Raw genomic sequence first — 21,927 nt, forward strand, 5'->3', positions numbered from 1 at the left:
AATTCTAGTAGACACGTCTATTTAGCTCATTCTAACAATGCTTTCAGTTTTCCCAGGAAATGTCTAAAAGTAGATAAATTAAAAGATCTTGTAATGTAGTGTGCAATACATGATCAAAATGAACCCGCCCTAGCACCAGAACCCCTGACCGATAGATAGACTTATACGATACAATAAATGTATTCAGTTTGCCTTCCAAAATGCCCAGCGAAGAAGTCCTGAAAGAAAATTTTAAGCAATTCATTCAAATTCACTTTTATGACTAGTAAAATCCCACCCTTACATCGAATCTTTTAACCTCGGTCCATGAATTTTGCAACTTCATTTATAACTTCTTTACTTATCATAGCCATATATTACGAGTAATTAGTAGTTTACTAATCTAAGGATTCAGATTTAAATCAACAAATTTTGAACTATATATGATATGAGTTAAATTTGGCCCCCATAATTCGCCATTTTTTAATGTGTTTCAGGTACAATAAAATGTTATGTGATTTTTTAGAAGAGTTGATGTAAGATATATTTTTCACCTATTTATTTGATTTAATTGCACCCACTGGCATTATATGACGTCAGACGTGACGCTATTTCTATAATTCAATCAAATCTAGTCAAAAATTGACATTTTTCTTATCCTTTTATGAATGAGAAATATAGAGCGCACGCTTGAACAAGAAAAATACTTTTGTTACTTATTAGTATTGGCTAGATACACCACTGAATAAAATATTTTGTTTGTTCAAGCATGCGCTCTATGTTTTCTGAAAGAAAAACTGCTTGAAAACAAGCTGTTTTATGCTAAAAATGCAAAAATGGCGGGAAAAGATTGTCTTTACGATGTCATATTTCTAAATTTTGTGAAATTATGTGAAAACATCACATATGTATCTGTTCAAAGAAAACAAAGAATTACAGTAAAATGATGATGTTCATTCTAGGGGGCCATTTTGGGTTCATATCATAAATAGTCCTTTCTTATTTCCCGGGGGGGGGGGGGGGGGGGGGGTGGGGGCTCGCAATGTACGGTCCTTATCTCATTTCCTCAATTGTAGCAACACACCAAATTAATTTTTTTCGACTGGCCTAATGAAAATAACCTGAGAATGTTCGAAAGTTAACGGAATGATTAAACGACCGACTAACGACGGACGGATTCTGGGAATAATTTATACTGGATTGTGACCAAGGTGAAAAGGTGACCGAAAAGGGTGCAGAATTTTAAATAAGCTAAGACAATTGATGATCGAAAAAATATATACATATATCTATTATCTAAGCTGTATTAAAACCTTTCACTCAAAGCGGGATAACTCTCACTGGTGTCAAAATTTCAACCAGCTAAAATATGTATGATTATTTTTTATTCGCTCCCTACTCTATTTCTCCTCACTTTCTCACCACTGTCTACCCCTCTCTCAAAAACTCCTCTCTCCAATTCTTTCAACCTCTCTCAGCCCCAATTCTCCTCTATCTGCTTCTTTCTACTGCTGCCAAAATTTTAACTTGCTAAAATTTCTTGATAACCATTCATAATATGACTATCTGTCTCTCCACTTTCTTTCTCTTCCCATTCCCTCTATTTATAATCACTCTCTCTACCTACATTCGGTTTCCTCTCCCTCTCAATTCATGTTTCTCAACTATATCTCACACCCCACTCTCTCTCCCTATCATACCTCTCTTTTGCTCCCACCTCACACATTCTCTCTCTCCCTCTCACTCCCCACTATCTATCTCTCCCCACTTTTACCCATCTCCCTTCCTCCCCTTTCACACCTCTCTCTCACCCCCACACTCTGTCATACCCCACTTTCCCACCCTAACTCTCTAACACCCTACACCTCACTTTCCCAAGCCACTATCTCCCTCTCTCACATCCCACTCTCCCTCCCCTTCTCATACCCCACTCTCCCATTCACACACCCCACTCACTCTCCCTTTCCAACCCACTCCCCCTCTCACCCCCAATCTCTTCAACACTTACATCCTACTCTCCCTCCCTCCTCAATCCCATACTCCCTTTCCCTCTCTCACACCCCACTCCCTCTCACACCACACTTTCCCCAACCCCACTCTCTCTATCCCTCTCACACATCCCACTCTCTCACGCCCCACACTGTCCCTCTCCCAACCCATTCTCTCACACCCACACTCTCTCCCTCTCACGCCCCACACTCTCTCTCCCTCTTCCACCCTACTCTCCCTCTCTCACATCCCACTCACTCTCCCTCTCCCACCCACTCCCCTTCTCACCCCCACATTTACTCCCATTCTCCTTTCCTCCCTCCTCAATCCCACTTTCCCTTTTCCTCTCTCACACCCAATCACTTTCTCACTCACACCACTCTCACATCCCACTTTCCTTTTCCCTCTCTCACACCCCACTCTCTCATGCCCCCCACTCTCCCACCCCACTCTCTCTCGTTCTCACACCCCATACTCTCTCCCTCCATCTCACACCCCACTCTCTCCCTCCCTCTCTCACACCCTTCCCTCTCCCTCTCACACCCCCACTCCCTATCCCCCTCACACCCCACTTTCCCACATCCAACTCTCTCTCCCTCTCTCAAACCACACTCTCTCCCTCTCTCACAACCCACCCCACTCTCTCCCTCTCACACCGCACTCTCTCCCTCTCACACCCCACTCTCTCTCTCTCACCCACTCTCTCCCTCTCACACCCCACTCTCTCTCCCTCTCTCACACCCCACTCTCTCCCTCTCACACCCCACTCTCTCAGAGCCCACTCTCTCTCTCACCCCACTCTCTTCCTCTCTCACATCCCACTCTCTCCCTCCCCACCTCTCACACCCCACTCTCTCACACCGACTCTTTCTCACAGCCCACTCTCTCACATCCCACTCTCCCTCTCTCACACCCACTCTCTCCCTCTCTCACACTCTCTCCCTCCCCACCTCTCACGCCCCACTCTCTCACATCCCACTCTCCCTCTCTCACACCCCACTCTCTCACATCCCACTCTCTCCCTCTCACACCCCACGCTCTCTCACAGCCCACTCTCTCTCTCACCCCACTCTCTTCCTCTCTCACATCCCACTCTCTCCCTCTCTCACATCCCACTCTCTCCCTCTCTCACACCCCACTTTCTCCTATTCTCACACCCCACTCTCTGTCTCTCACGCCCCACTCTCTTACATCCCACTCTCCCTCTCTCACACCCCACTCTCTCACATCCCACTCTCTCCCTCTCACACCCCACTCTCTCTCACAGCCCACTCTCTCTCTCACCCCACTCTCTTCCTCTCTCACATCCCACTCTCTCCCTCTCTCACATCCCACTCTCTCCCTCTCTCACACCCCACTTTCTCCTATTCTCACACCCCACTCTCTGTCTCTCACACCCCACTCTCTCCCTCTCCTACTCTCTCTCCCTCTCACCCCCCACTCTCTCTCCTCCTCTCTCACACCCCACTTTCCCACTCAGGGGAGAGGGATGAAATATAGAGGGGGAGATTGGGATCAAAGATAACAACAAAACAAAAACTTTATGAATATAACTTCAAAGACATATAACTTTAAATGTGTAAATATGCAAGTCCAAAATAAACATTGATCTTTTGACATCTTTTTAGTCAATAAAACATGTTTAATTAAGTATTTAATTTTTTAAGCCCCATTGCTCCCGCAAAATCATCTGCAATGACAGGTGTATATTTCTCCATTATTCAGTCACCAGCATTTAAGATGTCCTTCTTCATAACTCCAGTACTAACAGAAGTTAAATGAATGAACTTCTTAATGGTGAATCCTTTGAACTGGTTATTCTTTATGCCTTGCCATAAGTTCTGATGTCCAGTTCTTGTTGGTAGCTAAAATTGTAATGAACATGAATATAAAATATCTAGATTTTCTGTTAAATCCTAATTTACTGAGATAATCAAATTCATTGGTCACTGTTACTTAGCGTATTTTGCTGATATTTAGTGTGACTTATAGGAAAACCAAAATGGAATTCACCTTTTGCTTTAATATATTTATTGATTCAGAATTGAAAAATAAAAGATCATGTTTCTGAGATTTCAGTTAGTCTTTGGTTCTACATACAAACCTTAAACTATTTCTTATTGTATTATCTTTAATTATTTATCATGGAAAAAATATCAATTAATACCTCAAACAAATATCATTCTTAACAAATTATGAAAAACAGAATAAATTCATTTATCATACAATTGCATACCCATGGATCTGTAAAATAATGTCTATTGAAGAAAAACTGGTCCCCATGAATTTAAGAGAGCTGGATAATTGTAGTCATTTTTTAACTACCAGTTTATCAATTCCATTGAGAAATAAAAAGAGGTCTGTATAAATGTTTTCAAAACAATTCAAATTTCAAAATTAAAAATATTTTGAATTCTTTTAATTTATTAGTAATAGTATAGTTTATATTCTTAATGATCTCTGATTCTCAGCAATGTTTCATAACTCTAAATAAATTAATTTAATATTTTCAAAACAATTCAAATTTCATAATTAAAATATTTGAATTCTTCTCTACTAACAATAGTTTATGTCCTTAAAATCAAACCTAAAACTTATAAGTAGATCTGACAGATAATGAGATCAACCAGCTTCCTTAAATGATTTTTTTAGGGTTACAACCAATTAACATTTTCGACCATTTGAAAGAAAAACGTGGCAAATACAGCTTGGCTGTTCTCATGTATCCCAAGATACATCTTCTCTGCAAGTTTGATTATAATGCTTGAAAATGAATCTTACTCTTCAAAACATTTGTTGAAAATTCAACATCTGAACACTGGTTTACTTTATGATGACTGTACATGCTTAAATCATACAACAATATGGTTTGTAAGAGGCATTGCAGGTATTGTAAGAGGTTTTTATTATGTGTGAGGGAAATTAACATGTAGTTATGCAATACTCTTAAAACCACTTAAAATACATGCACCCCACCCATATCGTAAAAAAAAAAAAAATTAGATTAGGATGTTAAATCACGCATCCGTGTATAAGAGTGGTAAATTACGCATCTGCGTTTTTCTTACCCATACAAATTGTTTGACTAAAGAAAACTCGCGCATACTTAACCACCACTATGAACAACCACATTTACTAACAGAATTCGGGTTAATATATCATTGTTTTTTAAAGTGTGGAATGGTTAGACCTACCAATACATCTTGACAAGCTAAATGAGAAAAATATTGTCAGTCTTTAAAATTCTGATTTTTTGGGAGTACACAGTTTCGAGCAAGTCTTCATGTTTCTTGTGAACTTTGTCTCTTAGGGCTACCTTGCAAATGTGATTTTTGCTAAAAAGAGAAAAACCATATATTCTAGAAAAAAAATGTCCAAAGTTTTAAAGAAACGAACAAGTTGATAGCAAGACAGACTGTATAAGATTAGGGGTCCTAACAGTTAATGATAATGAAGTTTATCTAAATTCTTCGAGTCAATAGAAAGTATCAAGTCTGAAATGGGAAATGATGTAAATCTAAATTTAGATAGAGTTATCACTCTTTGATATATGAGCTCTCCTGTGAAGAAGTTAATAAAATTGAGTTAACCAACAATATTTAATAGTGTTATGAATTTAAGAGTATACTGTATCCCTCATGATATCAAGCAGTCTGTCCAGCTGACTCATTTTCAAAATGTAGTCATGAAAACATGGGATGCAAAATCTGGCTCTACAGAGCACTCAGAAAAATCAATCAAAGATATACATATATTACAGGTGTTTAATATGACAATTAAACCAATAGAATATTCAAATTTCCCACCATTAAAGTAATGAATATGTATGATCCCTTGGTCATGATGTAATTTCCTGTTCCAATTTCCACAAAGCAGGTAAGACAAAAACAAAGTGTTTTAAAGTTTGTTATAGTTCCAAAAGTTGCTAAATTCCACTTTAACAGCCAATCCAGTATCAAGTTTTTAAAATACTATAAACAGAATCAAATGATAATGGGACGAATGGGCCCTACGAGCGGATAACATGAATGTTTGAAAATAATGAATATTTAGAGATAAAAATCTATTTCAATCTATTGAACTTGAATATTATGGTTCAAGATGGTGGTTGTACTTTAAAATACACCATTTAATTTTAATCTCATCCCAAAATCTTGTCTATAGAAATTTGTTCATGTCTTAAATTACTAAATCTCATCCAGAATTTCAAATTCAAAAGAAATTTAAGTCCTGAAAACATCAATTAAAAGTTTTGAATATATTATTTTGAATATTTTCCTTAGCAAATTGTTCGGAACATTTTTACTTTGACGGAAATTGTCAAGTCTGCTTCTGCTAACGTGCTGTCACTGAGCACAACATTATAACCTAATGTGTAAATAGATAGAGAGAATTGTATGTTTCCAGTGAATCTGCCAGAAAAAATAAGATTATGCTTGTGGCTTCACCCTCCATATGGTCACACCATAAACATATTTGTTTTTCAATAAGATAACTTAACAAAATTGTTCCATTGCAAGCATAAATACCTTAATAAATATTTTTAAATTTTGTCGCAAATTATGAAATAATTGAAATAGAATTGAGCACTAGGCAAAAGGAGCGCTAAGAACGAGTGCCCAGGCAAAGGAACAAACAAAAAAGCTACACTTATTGTCAAAAAAAATTCTTTTACTGCATCACAGAATTCCTTCGAGCTCCCATACTGCTATGCCAAAAATGGCTGACCTCTCACTTAATTGTTATTTACTTTACAGTGACATAAATTGTGGGTACCCGTAAAGCGAGAAATGAAATCCAAATGGAACGAAACTAAATGAAACTAGAACTTTTTTGTCTTCAACAAAAAGTAAGGGCTTTTTGACATCCCCTTATTAAATGTCAGGAAAAATCATGTCTATTTTTTTTCCAAATTCTTCAACGCCTTAGTATATGCATTTTCTAAATAACTTATAAGTAATGCAATGTCAAAAACGAGATAACTCCAGAACTATATATATATATAGATATGTTTTTAATTTTGTAAAGAATATTTTCCAAAAGTTCTATAAAAGTAAACACTTATTTTTCGGACCCAAGACTTGGTATGCTAAGAGTATTTATCTCTATATGTTTTTTAAGCAAAGCGGGATAACTCTTGATAAATTTTTTAATTTTACAAAAGTAGTGATCTTTAGGCCCTTAATATCCTTATAAGAAGTCAAAAAGTGGCTTCTCGGGCCTCGGACCATAATTTTTAAATGGTACTCTCCGTTTTAAACTATAAATCGAAAAGATTTTAAAAATCGGATGAAAAACAAAAATGTTTATAAGTATCACACAAGCTATAATGATCAGACAGTAGCTGCAAGCAATACATAAATCTTATATATATATATTATTTGATGCTATGATGTCAAACAATTATAATACATAGTTCAAAATAGAATTGAGATAAAAAAAAGCTTAATATATAAATCTTGTTCTAGCACCAGGATGGAGACCTTTCATCTCTCTGCCCTTTTGTACGATATGACGCTGATATTAGCAGGACCAGAAGAAAAAGTAACCATGAAACGAACTGAAATGGATGTTTGTGATTATCTTCACAATCAGATGACTCCTTTTAGTATACAAAAAAGAACAGTAGGCAGCTTCAAAGAAGGTTTACGATTACAAGGTTCAGATATGGATGCTTTTTACTTTTGGTCCGACCACCATGTTATCTTGGACTTAGCAGATGCTCCGAGTTATGACCATGCTACTGAAGCAGTGATTCTGATGGAGTACCAAGAACACATCCCTGGGACAGTTTATCTGCTTGTGTTATACATGCATCCCATCAATAAAATTATGACATCCTGCATTCAAAAGAAATTTCACACTTATGTCAGCAACAAGCTGTTCCTGGAAAATGTCCAGGGTATCTACCATGGTCACAATATGACTATACATGGCCCATGCCAAACTAATAAAGTGCTTGACCATGAATTTGATTCTGTATGTGGCTTTGCAAGTAGAAAATGGCCACCACAAACCAGTGATTGGATAACAAGATGTCTGAAGTATGGATGGCCGGAGAAACAAATTGTTGAGGGCATTACATCCTCTGGGTGTGACTTTGTGCCAGTTGGCAGTAGACAGTCTCAGCAAAACAATGACCCCAATCTTGACTTGGAATGGCGTCTCTCATTCGTTCAAGCAGAGCAAGCCTTAGTGCGTGCAATGAATCATGTCCAATTGCTTTGTTATGTGTTACTTAAAGTATTTCTAACAGACGTCAACAAAGATGTTGTGGAAGATGAGAAATTGCTCTGTTCTTATTTCCTTAAAAATGCAATGTTTTGGTGCATTCAAACTGATCCCACACATAAATGGACCAGAGAAACCTTCTTTCAGAGTTCCTGGAAATGTTTTAAATTGTTGCTGCAGTGGGTCTACACAGGGTATTGTCCAAACTTCTTCATTCCACAGAACAATCTGTTTGTGTGTAGGATTGTAGGAGCTAATCAGGATAAGCTGTTCACACATTTGTACCGCCTTTACTGCTCTGGCGAGAAATATCTAGCCCAGTGCTCATCTCTTCAGAAGGTCATGAATCCCCTTGCCAATCCCCTGTCATCTGAATTTTCTGAATATATAAAAGACATTGCGATCTACCATTCAATGTATGGCATCAATGGGCTTCTCAATCTAGAGATCATATATGACTTGAAATCATTATACAAAGTCTGTCGCATGGATGTTTCAAAAATGTCAAACATCGAACAAATTCTGATTTTAAGACATGCCATTAATCTTTATCATCAAATAGCACTTGTGGAGCAAAGCTGTTGTACCTGTAAAACAAAATGCAGCAGAAATAGGCATACTTATGTTACACACAAAAAGGTTGGGGTTAGATTGTTAAAGTTGACCTCCAAGTTTGGCTTTGCATGTGACCCTTTATATTTAGCATTATTTTATTACATTGATGGGAGATTTAGACAATCATTGAACATTCTGGAGGACACCATGCCAAAATTGAATCACGAGTATTTTTTCTACTGGCATGAATATGGAAATGAACAGGCTTATGCAAGAGAAATGTTTGGCAAACCAATGTCTGTAAAAATGAAGGCGGCCATGGTGTATGACATCTCTATACTACTTTCGATAAAACTCTCCGAGTTAGAGATGGAAATGTCTACGAATAAGAAATCCAAGTTAAGGAGATGTTTTCTGATTTCTCCTTTTGTGTTTCTGCACTTCCTGACCTTTCTTTGTCATCATCGCCTAGGGAGTCCCCTGGCGGCAGCAGATACCCTATGGGAGCTACACAATTTAGTCCATTCTAACAATAGTCGCTACATTATCAAATACTCCAAAGACATTGCGTGGGACATTCTTGGGATTTGTCACCATCTATCGGGGAATATAGACCAGGCCTTGCTTGCCTACTATACCTCGCTACTGCAACCCAACTTTCACTTCATCACTGAGGCCGTAAAGACAAAAATATTACTGCTTCAAATTGAGCTTCAATCTAAAGGGGCTGGATGGTTGGGGCCATTTTTGGACTATATAAATATATATATTTGGAATTTTCCTTTTACATGTATTACTTAACTAAATGATAATTCATTGGATCACAGTAGATCTGTTGGGAACTTTGTTGACCATGCACCTAGCCTCCTTAAGAACATGTCTTGAAATGTAAGATTTGCATGTACATGTTCTTACTTTGTGTTACAGAGTAAGTAATGTGCTTCAAAATGAAAACAATGTTATATATGTAAAACTATGTATAATAATGTGACAGGTTTCATAACAAGAGGCCCAGGGGCCACATTGCTCACCTGAGTTACAATGGCCATCTGACTTAATTCTAATCCAAAAAGTGTAATACTTTAAAAGAAATCAAATTATCTTTTGTTTAGATTTACCTTTTTTCCATTTCCTGCATATATTTCATATTGAGGCCTTTTTAAAGATGAAGATTTCAAATGATTTTTCTCTAACATATTCCTATGTCAAATTTTATCCTGCATTGTGGCCTATACCTTACTTCCAGGGTTCATGATTTGAAAAAACTTGAATTAACACTACCTGAGAATGCTTCCACATAAGTTTCAACTTTTCTGGCCAAATAATTTTTCCACAGGTTTTAAAGACCCCCCCCCCAATTTTTTTTATTGTCAAACTTTGACCTACCCCATTGTCTCCCAACCATATTCCTAGAGATCATGTTTTGAACATATGCATAAATTTTACACTGCCTGAGGATCCTTCTATATAAGTTTCAATTTTTCTGGCTGATGGTTTTTGATAAAAAGATTTCTAAAAATTTCCCCTTTCTATATTTTCCAATGAATAATTGTGACAACCCACCACCCCCATCCCTACAATTTATCCCCACCATACCCCTGGGATCAAAATTAGAACAAACTTGAATCTAGTAACTGACAATAGTAATATATATTACTATAATCTGTCAAGTACTCTTTACGCAATTGCGCTGAAAAATATAGTTCTACTTATGATCAGCATGCAGATACAACATTACAACAAATGTTTAGAATATTTATGTCTATGTAATATGTCAAGGAAAACAAAATTATTGCAAAATTATTTTTAAAAAAATCACCTTTCCCCCAAGAAATGTAAATGTGAAGTATTAATTCATGTTTCTATGCTACATGTAGCTGCCTCCCCAGTTTTTTGGGGGGTTTTTTCACGAAAATAGGTCATTCTTCGATTGGCAATTTCTTCACTAATGAATATTGCTTATATTATTACAAAATTATATTACTTTTGTGATTTTTGTTCATAAGTTATCATGAAATATCTTCTAATTTTTTTATTGTGTATGTATGTGTGGTTTCCTTTTGATTTTTTAGTGACAGAATGGTTATGCACCATATTTCTGATCATATTCATGTAAACTCTGTTTAAGGATGTATGCGGTGTGCACTCTTTGCTAGTGACACAAGACAGGTGGCAGTATTTAATGCTACAGACATGAAGAACTATATATGCCAGTTTCTTAACAAGTTCAGTGGTTTTAACTTAGATATCAGCTGAGCACGGTGAAAACTCAAGTGATTTAAAATTTGAATATCTTTGGATCTGGGGTATTACACATATCTATTCCTGGCTTAAAAAGGTTTTTAATTTTCATTAATTTCTTTTTATCCCATTATATTAGGATATGGCCCTTCAATTGAACAATTTTGAATCCCCTAGGCCCATGAATGCTATGTGCCAAGTTAAGTTGAAATTGGCCAAGTGGTTCTGGAGAAGATGAAAATATGAAAGTTAACAAAAAATGACAAGGACGTCAGACAATGGACAAATTTTGATCAAAAAGGCTCAATTGAGCCTTAAGCATATGTGAACTAAAACCAACATCACTGGTTAAAACAGTATACATCCAATGATTTGTTTAGTTAATTTTTATGCTTGTAAATATCCTAATAAATTATTTTTAAAAATATAAAAACTACTTTTTGTCAAGTTTTTTTTTTTTTTGCTACTAACAGTGCTGCATCAGGTGCCCTACGTACCTCTTTATCCACCTGTTGGACAGTTTCTGAATAGTGTTATTGTCGCTTACAAACTTGTGTAGTCGCTTACAGACTTTTGTAATCTACTAATTAACTGTATTATAGCCCTACCTCAAGGTTTCGTGACTGGGGCTGTAGGGCCGATAACATCTTAGTGCCAATGGATATCAGTGATGCTAACCTTTCTGGTCAGGGACAAGAAAATTCCAGTGGCATCTTGACAAATCCAGAATCCCTTGAAACAAAATCATTAAAACAATTACCATAGTACTCTTTGTCTTTGATTTTTTTTTAGCAATGATAGAGATTAACTAAATAAATATGCATTATAATACCAGGAACACCTTTTAACAAACAGAAAATATATCGTACCATTAATTATTACACAAGAGGCCCATTGACCACATAAATGCTCCCTTGAACGTTTTTTATATTTTTCTCAAAAAAATATAAATATGAAACTCTTCTTAAATGGTGTAAAACTTTTAAAAAAAATCTCATTCATTCATTCAAATAATAAATACCTATATGTAAAAAGAAGATCTTTGAAACCAACTTTTTGGACATTATATCCTAGGATCATCAACTCCAGTATAGTCTGTCCCAATTAAGTTATTGCTTCCATCGCTTTTTGATGATTTTTAATAAAATTACACATACCTGTGAAAGAAATACAGTTGAAATCGTTGAAAGGGAATAGCTCCAAGATATCTTCATTGAACAATTATCCCTTTCCACTCAAAAAAATTCACAGGAACTAAAACTTATTCCTTACGGAGATTTATAATGGGGAATGTTTACATCTTTTCTCCATTCGGAATACACTTGGAATACATCGCGCAATTTTTTAACGTTATCATCCGGGATTATTAATGGCTGTTGCAATGCAAAATCTCTGTAGACTTTCAATTTTGGGATGTGTATTGAAACCTGAAGCGGTAGAGGTCTATAGATTTTGAAAATGTTGTAGACCGATTGCCTATAGTACAAAAAAGTTAATTTCGCACACTGTACATTTTTTTTTATTTTTGAAAATACACTTCCGGTCAGAAGTTATCGTCCGTTTACGATTTTAAAAAGTCAATTTTGTCTGTCAGGTTTCTCAAAAACGAGTAAAGATAAAAGGCTGAAATTTTCAGAAATGATAGATCTACTGTTTTTCTGGTGCACCTCGGTCAAATGAATGTCCGCCGTCACTTCCGGTCGCCACCGGAAAGAAATTGGAAAAATTGAATTTTTCGACGTTTTATTTTTCCATATTATTTTTTGAAATTTTTACACCTTATAGTGACCCTTTTACTGATTCAGAATATGTAATTTGTTTTAAAATTGATCAAGGTATTCTCGAGAAATTAAGCGTCAAAGTTATGAAGCGAGAGTCCGAGTAGCTCAGTCGATAGAGTCGTGGAAATGGCCCAGTCGACCCGGGTTCAAGCACCGAGTGCCGCAAATTTTTTAAAACTATTTTCGTTTAGATGTACGGTTCTATCTTTGAATCGATAAGTTTGATCTAATCTATTTAAAAATTGGACGGAAGACCCACTCGTTGCTCGCAACGAGATCGTGTCTAGTTATATAATTGTTTTTTTTAAAGTGTGGAAAGGGAAGAATGACAAGCCAATTAAATGAGAAAATTTTTTTTCAATCTTTTAAGTTCTGATTTTTTAGGAATACACAGTTTTGAGCAAGTCTTCATGCTTCTTGTGACTATCTTATCTTATGGCTATCTTGCATTTGAGATTTTTGCTAAAAAATGAACTATAATCTACAAAGTTTTTTTCGCGGTTTTAAATAAATGAACAATTAAGTTGACAGCAAGACAGACTGTATAAGATCCTGTAAGGGGTCCACACAGTTAATGATAATGAATTGTATCTAAATTCTTCGAGTCAATAGAAAGTATCGAGTCTAAAAGGGAAATGATGTAAATTTAGATGGAGTTATCACTCTCTGATATATGAGCTCTCCTGTGAAGAAGTTAATAAAATTGAGTTGTTTAAATACCCACAATAGTGTTATGAATTTAGGAGTATACTGTATCCCTCATGATATCAAACAGCTTGTCCTGCTGACTCATTCTCAAAATGTAGTCAAACATAGGATGTAAAATCAGGCTCTACAGAGCACTCAGAAAAATCAATCAAAGATATACATATATTACAGGTGTTAATTATGACAATTAAACCAATAGAATATTCAAATTTCCCACCATTAAAGTAATGAATATGTGTGATTCCTTGGTCATGATGTAATTTCCTGTTCCAATTTCCCCGATGCAGGTAAGACAAAAACAAAGTGTTTTAAAGTTTGTTATAGTTCCAAAAGTTGCTAAATTCCACTTTAACAGCCAATCCAGTATCAAGTTTTTAATGTACTATAAACAGAATCAATCAAATGATAATGGGACAAATGGGCCCTACGAGCGGATAACGTGAATGTTTGAAAATAATGATATTTAGAGATAAAAATCTATTTCAATCTATTGAACTTGAATATTATGGTTCAAGATGGTGGTTGTACTTTAAAATACACCATTTAATTTTAATCTCATCCCAAAATCTTGTCTATAGAAATTTGTTCATGTCTTAAATTACTAAATCTCATCCAGAATTTCAAATTCAAAAGAAATTTAAGTCCTGAAAACATCAATTAAAAGTTTTGAATATATTATTTTGAATATTTTCCTTAGCAAATTGTTCGGAACATTTTTACTTTGACGGAAATTGTCAAGTCTGCTTCTGCTAACGTGCTGTCACTGAGCACAACATTATATCCTAATGTGTAAATAGATAGAGAGAATTGTATGTTTCCAGTGAATCTGCCAGAAAAAATAAGATTATGCTTGTGGCTTCACCCTCCATATGGTCACACCATAAACATATTTGTTTTTCAATCAGATAACTTAACAAAATTGTTCCATTGCAAGCATAAATACCTTAATAAATATTTTTAAATTTTGTCGCAAATTATGAAATAATTGAAATAGAATTGAGCACTAGGCAAAAGGAGCGCTAAGAACGAGTGCCCAGCCAAAGGAACAAACAAAAAAGCTACACTTATTGTCAAAAAAAATTCTTTTACTGCATCACAGAATTCCTTCGAGCTCCCATACTGCTATGCCAAAAATGGCTGACCTCTCACTTAATTGTTATTTACTTTACAGTGACATAAATTGTGGGTACCCGTAAAGCGAGAAATGAAATCCAAATGGAACGAAACTAAATGAAACTAGAACTTTTTTGTCTTCAACAAAAAGTAAGGGCTTTTTGACATCCCCTTATTAAATGTCAGGAAAAATCATGTCTATTTTTTTTCCAAATTCTTCAACGCCTTAGTATATGCATTTTCTAAATAACTTATAAGTAATGCAATGTCAAAAACGAGATAACTCCAGAACTATATATGTATATAGATATGTTTTTAATTTCGTAAAGAATATTTTCGAAAAGTTCTATAAAAGTAAACACTTATTTTTCGGACCCAAGACTTGGTATGCTAAAAGTATTTATCTCTATATGTTTTTTAAGCACAGCGGGATAACTCTTATTTGATAAATTTTTTAATTTTACAAAAGTAGTGATCTTTAGGCCCTTAATATCCTTAAAAGAAGTCAAAAAGTGGCTTCTCGGGCCTCGGACCTTAATTTTTAAATGGTACTCTCCGTTTTAAACTATAAACCGAAAAGATTTTAAAAATCGGATGAAAAACAAAAATGTTTATAAGTATCACACAAGCTATAATGATCAGACAGTAGCTGCAAGCAATACATAAATCTTATATATATATATATATTATTTGATGCTATGATGTCAAACAATTATAATACATAGTTCAAAATAGAATTGAGGTAACAAAAAAGCTTAATATATAAATCTTGTTCTAGCACCAGGATGGAGACCTGTCATCTCTCTGCCCCTTTGTACGATATGACGCTGATATTAGCAGGACCAGAAGAAAAAGTAACCATGAAACGAACTGAAATGGATGTTTGTGATTATCTTCACAATCAGATGACTCCTTTTAGTATACAAAAAAGAACAGTAGGCAGCTTCAAAGAAGGTTTACGATTACAAGGTTCAGATATGGATGCTTTTTACTTTTGGTCCGACCACCGTGTTATCTTGGACTTAGCAGATGCTCCGAGTAATGACCATGCTACCGAAGCAGTGATTCTGATGGAGTACCAAGAACACATCCCTGGGACAGTTTATCTGCTTGTGTTATACATGCATCCCATCAATGAAATTATGACATCCTGCATTCAAAAGAAATTTCACACTTATGTCAGCAACAAGCTGTTCCTGGAAAATGTCCAGGGTATCTACCATGGTCACAATGTGACTATACATGGCCCATGCCAAACTAATAAAGTGCTTGACCATTTATTTGATTCTGTATGTGGCTTTGCAAGTAGAAAATGGCCACCACAAACCAGTGATTGGATAACAAGATGTCTGAAGTATGGATGGCCTAAGAAACAAATTGTTGAGAACATTACATCCTCTGGATGATACTTTGTGCCAGTTGGCAGCAGACAGTCTCAGCAAAACAATGACCCCAATCTTGACTTGGAATGGCGTCTCTCATTCGTTCAAGCAGAGCAGGCCTTAGTGCGTGCAATGAATCATGTCCAATTGCTTTGTTATGTGTTACTTAAAGTATTTGTAACAGAAGAACTCAACAAAGATGTAGTGGAAGATGAGAAATTGCTCTGTTCTTATTTCCTTAAAAATGCAATGTTTTGGTGCATTCAAACTGATCCCACATATAAATGGTCCAGAGAAACCTTCTTCCAGAGTTTCTGGAAATGTTTCAAATTGTTGCTGCAGTGGGTCTACACAGTGTATTGCCCAAACTTCTTCATTCCACAGAACAATCTGTTTGTGTGTAGGATTGTAGGAGCTGACCAGGATAAGCTGTTCACACAAATGTACAGCATCTACTGCTCTGGCAAGAAATATCTAGCCCAGTGTTCATTTCTTCAGAAGGTCGTGAATCCTCTTGCCAATCCCCTGCCATGTGAGTATAGAAAAGACATTGCAATCTACCGTTCAATGTATGGCATCAATGGGCTTATCAATCTAGAGATCATATATGACTGGAAATCATTATACAAAGTCTGTCGCATGGATGTTTCAAAAATGTCAAACATCGAACAAATTCTGATTTTCAGACATGTCATTAATCTTTATCATCAAATAGCACTTGTGGAGCAAAGCTGTTGTACCTGTAAAACAAAATGCAGCAGAAATAGGAATAAGAAATCCAAGTTAAGGAGATGTTTTCTGATTTCTCCCTTTGTGTTTCTGCACTTCCTGACCTTTCTTTGTCATCATCGCCTAGGGAGTCCCCTGGCGGCAGCAGAATCCCTATGGGAGCTACACAATTTAGTCCATTCTAACAATAGTCGCTACATTATCAAATACTCCAAAGACATTGCGTGGGACATTCTTGGGATTTGTCACCATCTTTCGGGGAATATAGACCAGGCCTTGCTTGCCTACTATATCTCGCTACTGCAACCCAACTTTCACTTCATCACTGAGGCCGTAAAGACAAAAATATTACTGCTTCAAATTGAGCTTCAATCTAAAGGGGCTGGATGGTTGGGGCCATTTTTGGACTATATAAACCGCCTTGAGAAGAAGAGCTCTATAAAAAGATGAAGAAATACAATATTCACATTTTTATGCTTATATATATTTGGAATTTTTCTTTTATTACTTAACTAAATGATAGTTCATTAGATCACAGTAGATCTGTTAGGAACTTTGTGGACCATGCACCTAGCCTCTTTAAGAACATGTCTTAAAATGTAAGAATTACATGTACATGTTCTTACTGTGTGTTACAGAGTAAGTAACGTGCTTTAAAATGAAATCAATGTTATAGATGAAAAACTATGTAAAATGTGACAGGGGCCACATTGCTCACCTGAGTTACAATGGCCATCTGACTTAATTCTAATCCAAAAAGAGTATTACTTTAAAAGAAATCAAATTATGTTTTGTTTAAATTTATACCTGTTTTTCCTTTCCTGCATATTTTTCATATTGAGGCCTTTTTAAAGATGAAGATTTCAAATGATTTTTCTCTAACATATTCCTATGTCAAATCTTATCCTGCATTGTGGCCTATACCTACTCCCAGGGTTCATGATTTAATTGAATAAACTTGAATTTACACTACCTGAAAATGCTTCCACATAAGTTTCAACTTTTCTGGCCGAATAATTTTTCCAAAGATTTAACCACCCCCCCCCCCCCCCCAAATTTATTTTTATGTCAAACTTTGACCTACCCCATTGTCCCCCAACCATATTCCTAGAGAGATCATGTTTTGAACATATGGATAAATTTTACACTGCCTGAGGATCCTTCTATATAAGTTTCAATTTTTCTGGCTGATGGTTTTATATAAAAAGATTTCTAAAGATTTTCTCTTTCTATATTTTACAATGAAAAAATTTGACAACCCCCCAGCCCCATCCCTACAATTTGTCTCCACCATACCCCAGGGATCAAGATTAGAGCAAACTTGAATCTAGTAACTGACTAAAGTGATATTTATTACTATAGTCAGGTACTCTTTACAGAATTGCTTTGAAAAATATAGTTTTACTCATCATCAGCAGATACAACATTACAACAAATTAATGTTTAGAATATTGATGTCATTTAATGTAATTTGTGAAAGAAAACAAAATTATTGCAAAATCATTTTTAAAAAAATCACCTTTCCCCAAAAAATGTAAATGTGAAGTATTAATTCAAATTCCTACGCTAGCTACCTCCCCAGTTTATGGAGGTTTTTTTATCACAAAAATAGGTCATTCTTCAATTGACAATTTTTTCACAAATGAATATTGCTTATATTATTACAAAATTGAATTACTTTTTTGATTTTTGTTCAGAAGTTATTGTGAAATCTCTTTCAATTTTTTATTGTGTATGAGTGTGTGTTTTTCTTTTGATTTTTAATGAGGGAATGGTCATACACCATATTTCTGACTGCATTTATGTAGATTTTATTTAAGGATGTATGCAGTGTGCACTGTTTGCTTAAGTGACACAACACCAGTTGCAGTATTTATTAATTGCTACAGATATGAAGAACTATATACGCCAGTTTCTTAATTATAATAAGATCAGTGATTTTAAATTAGAGATTGGCTGAGCACGGTAAAAATTCAAGTGATTTAAAAGTTGAATATCTTTGGATCTGAGTTAACCCATATCTATTCCTGGTTTAAAATGTTATAAATTTTCATTAATTTCTTATTATCCCCTTAAATTAGGATATGGCCCTTCATTTGAACAATTTTGAATCCCCTTGGCCCATGAATGCTATGTGCCAAGTTAAGTTGAAATTGGCCAAGTGGTTCTGGAGAAGATGAAAATATGAAAGGATGACAAGGACATCAGACAATGGACAAATTTTGATCAGAAAGGCTCAATTGAGCCTTCAGCATATGTGAACTAAAACTAACAGTTACTGGTTAAAACAGTATACATCGTATGATTTGTTTAGTTTAATTTATGCTTGTAAATATCCTAATAAATTATTTTTAAAAATATTAAAAAAAAAATTTGTCAAGGTTTTTTCTACTAGCAGTGCTGCATCAGGTGCCGTACCTCTATCCACCTGTATCACTATGATAGTTACCGGTAATACATATACAGTGAAACACGATTATAGCGAACATCCTTATAAAGAAATGACGCTTACAGTGAAGTGATTTTCATTAAAGGTAACTTAATTTCAAATTGTAAATTTGGCGGATTTAACAAATTACGTTTATATCAAAGTAAAATCGCCCGTCCCTGGCACTTTGTTATAAGCGTGTTTTACTGTAGCTACGTTGTCGCTTACAGACTTGTGTAATCTACTAATAGTAGTATAGCCCTACCTCTTTATCCATCTGTAGGACAGGTTTCTTGAGATAGGGCTGTAAGGCTGGTAACCTATTACAGAAGACGAAGATGCTAACCTTTCTGGTCAGGGTCGAGATAAAAATCCAAAAAGCATCTTGACAAATCCAGAATCCCTAGAAAAAAAATCATCAAACAATTACCATAGAGTATGTCTTTGATTTTTTTTTTTAGCAATGATAGAGATTAACTAAATAAATATGCATTATAATACCAGGAACACCTATTAACAAACAGAAAATATATTGCACCATTAATTATTACACACGAGGCCCATTGGCCACATAAATGCTCCCCTGAACAGCGTTTTTTACATCTATATTTTTTCAAAAAAAAATATAAATATAGTGTAAAACTTTAAAAAAAAATCTCATTTATTCACTCAAATAATACCTATATGTAAAAAGATCTTTGAAACCTACTTTTTGAACATTATATCCTAGGATCTAAGATGCCTCATCAACTTTTAAACCAACCTTCTTATCTTTGGCCTCAATGTATCAAATGAAACAATATTGGAAAATGAATGAAGATTAAAAGCGAAATGTAGGTTACTGTGACATACTTTTGAATCAAGATATCATGAGGATGCAAAATACACCAACTAACAAAGTATATTGATCATAAACCTAATAATATCAGTTTATATTATTATGAAAAATGAAGCAAGGTTACTGTAACCTAGATATGGGGGTATAAAGATGTTTAAAGTTGCTTACATAGTAATTGATACATGTATCATTATAATAACTGTAGCATTGTATTTCTTAAGGAAAAGAATTTTAATCAATTTTCCTTAATATTTCTATTTTAAACTTAATTGAACCCCTTTAGGCCCTCAGTATTGGGTCTGGAGTCACTATGTGTACAGTTTAGGACCTAGTCACTATCTGTGGATGTTTGCATTGCATAGTAATCACACAAATTGTAGCATTTTAGTTTTTACAAAGAAATTTTTTAAATAGCTCTCCTGATATTTCTATATTGTACTTTGAACCTCTCTTGGGGCACCAGTGTTGTTCTGGAGGTCACAGTTTTTAATACAATTGATAGAATCTACAATACACTATCTAAGAAAGTTTGCATTGTAGTAATATCACAAATTATCATCCTCAGACCAATACTGGGGCCCCAAGAGGGAATCAAAGTTATATGGAAAATGTTTTAAAATCTTCCTCTTAAGAACAACAATGTTAAAACTTGTGATTTCACTTATATGCAAACATTCTCAGAAAGTGTAAATTCTAAATTGTAAGCATTGTGAAACATATATATATAAAGGAAAACTGTTTTGAAATCTTCTTTACAAAAACCACAATGCAAAAATAAGTTACTCTTTGTGTATTATAGTATACAAGCATCCATACATTGTCAATTGCTAAAGAGGAAAAAGCAGTAACTATATAAGGTTTCACATGTTGTTTCAAAACACATTGCTCTTAAAAGTGAATGTCAGAAACTATCAGTTTTGATCAGAAACATCAGTAAAATTATCAGTTAATATCGGAAATTATTGGTAAAAAAATGGCAACTATCAGTACTTTTTTAGCCCATGCAGTGTATTTGTTCCATCACTGTTTCAGCACAGCGGACCGGGGAAAGAATAAGTGATTTCTTCTTCATGTAATGAAAAGGAAGGCCGTGTGAATAACTTTTTTATGAAAACGGTATAGATCGCATTCACACTTGTAGTTATGATAGATGCGCGGATCAAGAAGAGGTGTCCGGGGGGGGGGGGGGGGGGGGGTTGTTTGGATATCCCACTTCCGGGAAAATTCAAACCTATAGTCCAATCCACACTTTGCAAAAGTTGTTCCCCTTTGCGGGGTCAACCCAAAGGTCAAAAGGGAAAAAACAACTTTTCCCTTCTTTATGCAACCAAATGTGTGGGCGTCCTGTGAAATAATCTTTTGGAATTTAATTTATTCCTTCAATGTGTGGGTTGCCCCAACTTGGGGCAATCACAATTCACAGAGGAAACCGATTTCTAAAGTCAAATGACGAAGTTACAACCCTCTAAACTACAAAGGCTACTGTGAGAAATATATGGGTTTTTCCCCAAAGATGGCGGCCAAGGGACATAACTTTTGTAAAGTGTGGATTGGTCTATTAAATTCACATTGTTACGTTACCAAAAAAAAACCAAACTTTTGATATCCCTGACAAACGAAATTACGTGTGGAAAAATATTGCTTTCGAATCTCTTTCATAAATTCCAGGATAAATAATTCAATGACAATTCTAAGAATATTAAGTTTGTTTTTGAAAAATATACGATGCTCAAGTTGAACAAAATGTTAAACGCGACGGGCATATCAGTGCATACTTATTTGAATTTGAATTTTGAACGTACCTTTAGAATTTTACCAAGATTTAATCGAAGACAAATTTCGTGGCGGGAACCTGTTCTTGTAGGCCGTTCACTGCTGCCCTCAGAGACTATTCACGACATGCGTGGTCCTTGCTCTTATTCACGTGGGCAATGACGTCGACAGTGAAGTGAG

The 21,927-nt window shown here is 35.3% G+C and overlaps 1 long non-coding RNA gene across 1 annotated transcript; it reads right to left on the bottom strand.

Annotated features, from left to right (window-relative positions):
• Positions 1-3,495: 3,495 nt before the first annotated feature.
• Positions 3,496-21,927, bottom strand: LOC136271717 (uncharacterized). Its single transcript, XR_010709665.1, has 3 exons — positions 21,777-21,927; positions 19,402-19,539; positions 3,496-3,833 (listed from the first exon to the last, which is right to left on the bottom strand). It is a non-coding gene; the product is annotated as an uncharacterized lncRNA (long non-coding RNA).

The sequence above is a fragment of the Magallana gigas genome, chromosome 9 (genome assembly GCF_963853765.1).
Source record: "Magallana gigas chromosome 9, xbMagGiga1.1, whole genome shotgun sequence".
Taxonomy (NCBI): domain Eukaryota; kingdom Metazoa; phylum Mollusca; class Bivalvia; order Ostreida; family Ostreidae; genus Magallana; species Magallana gigas.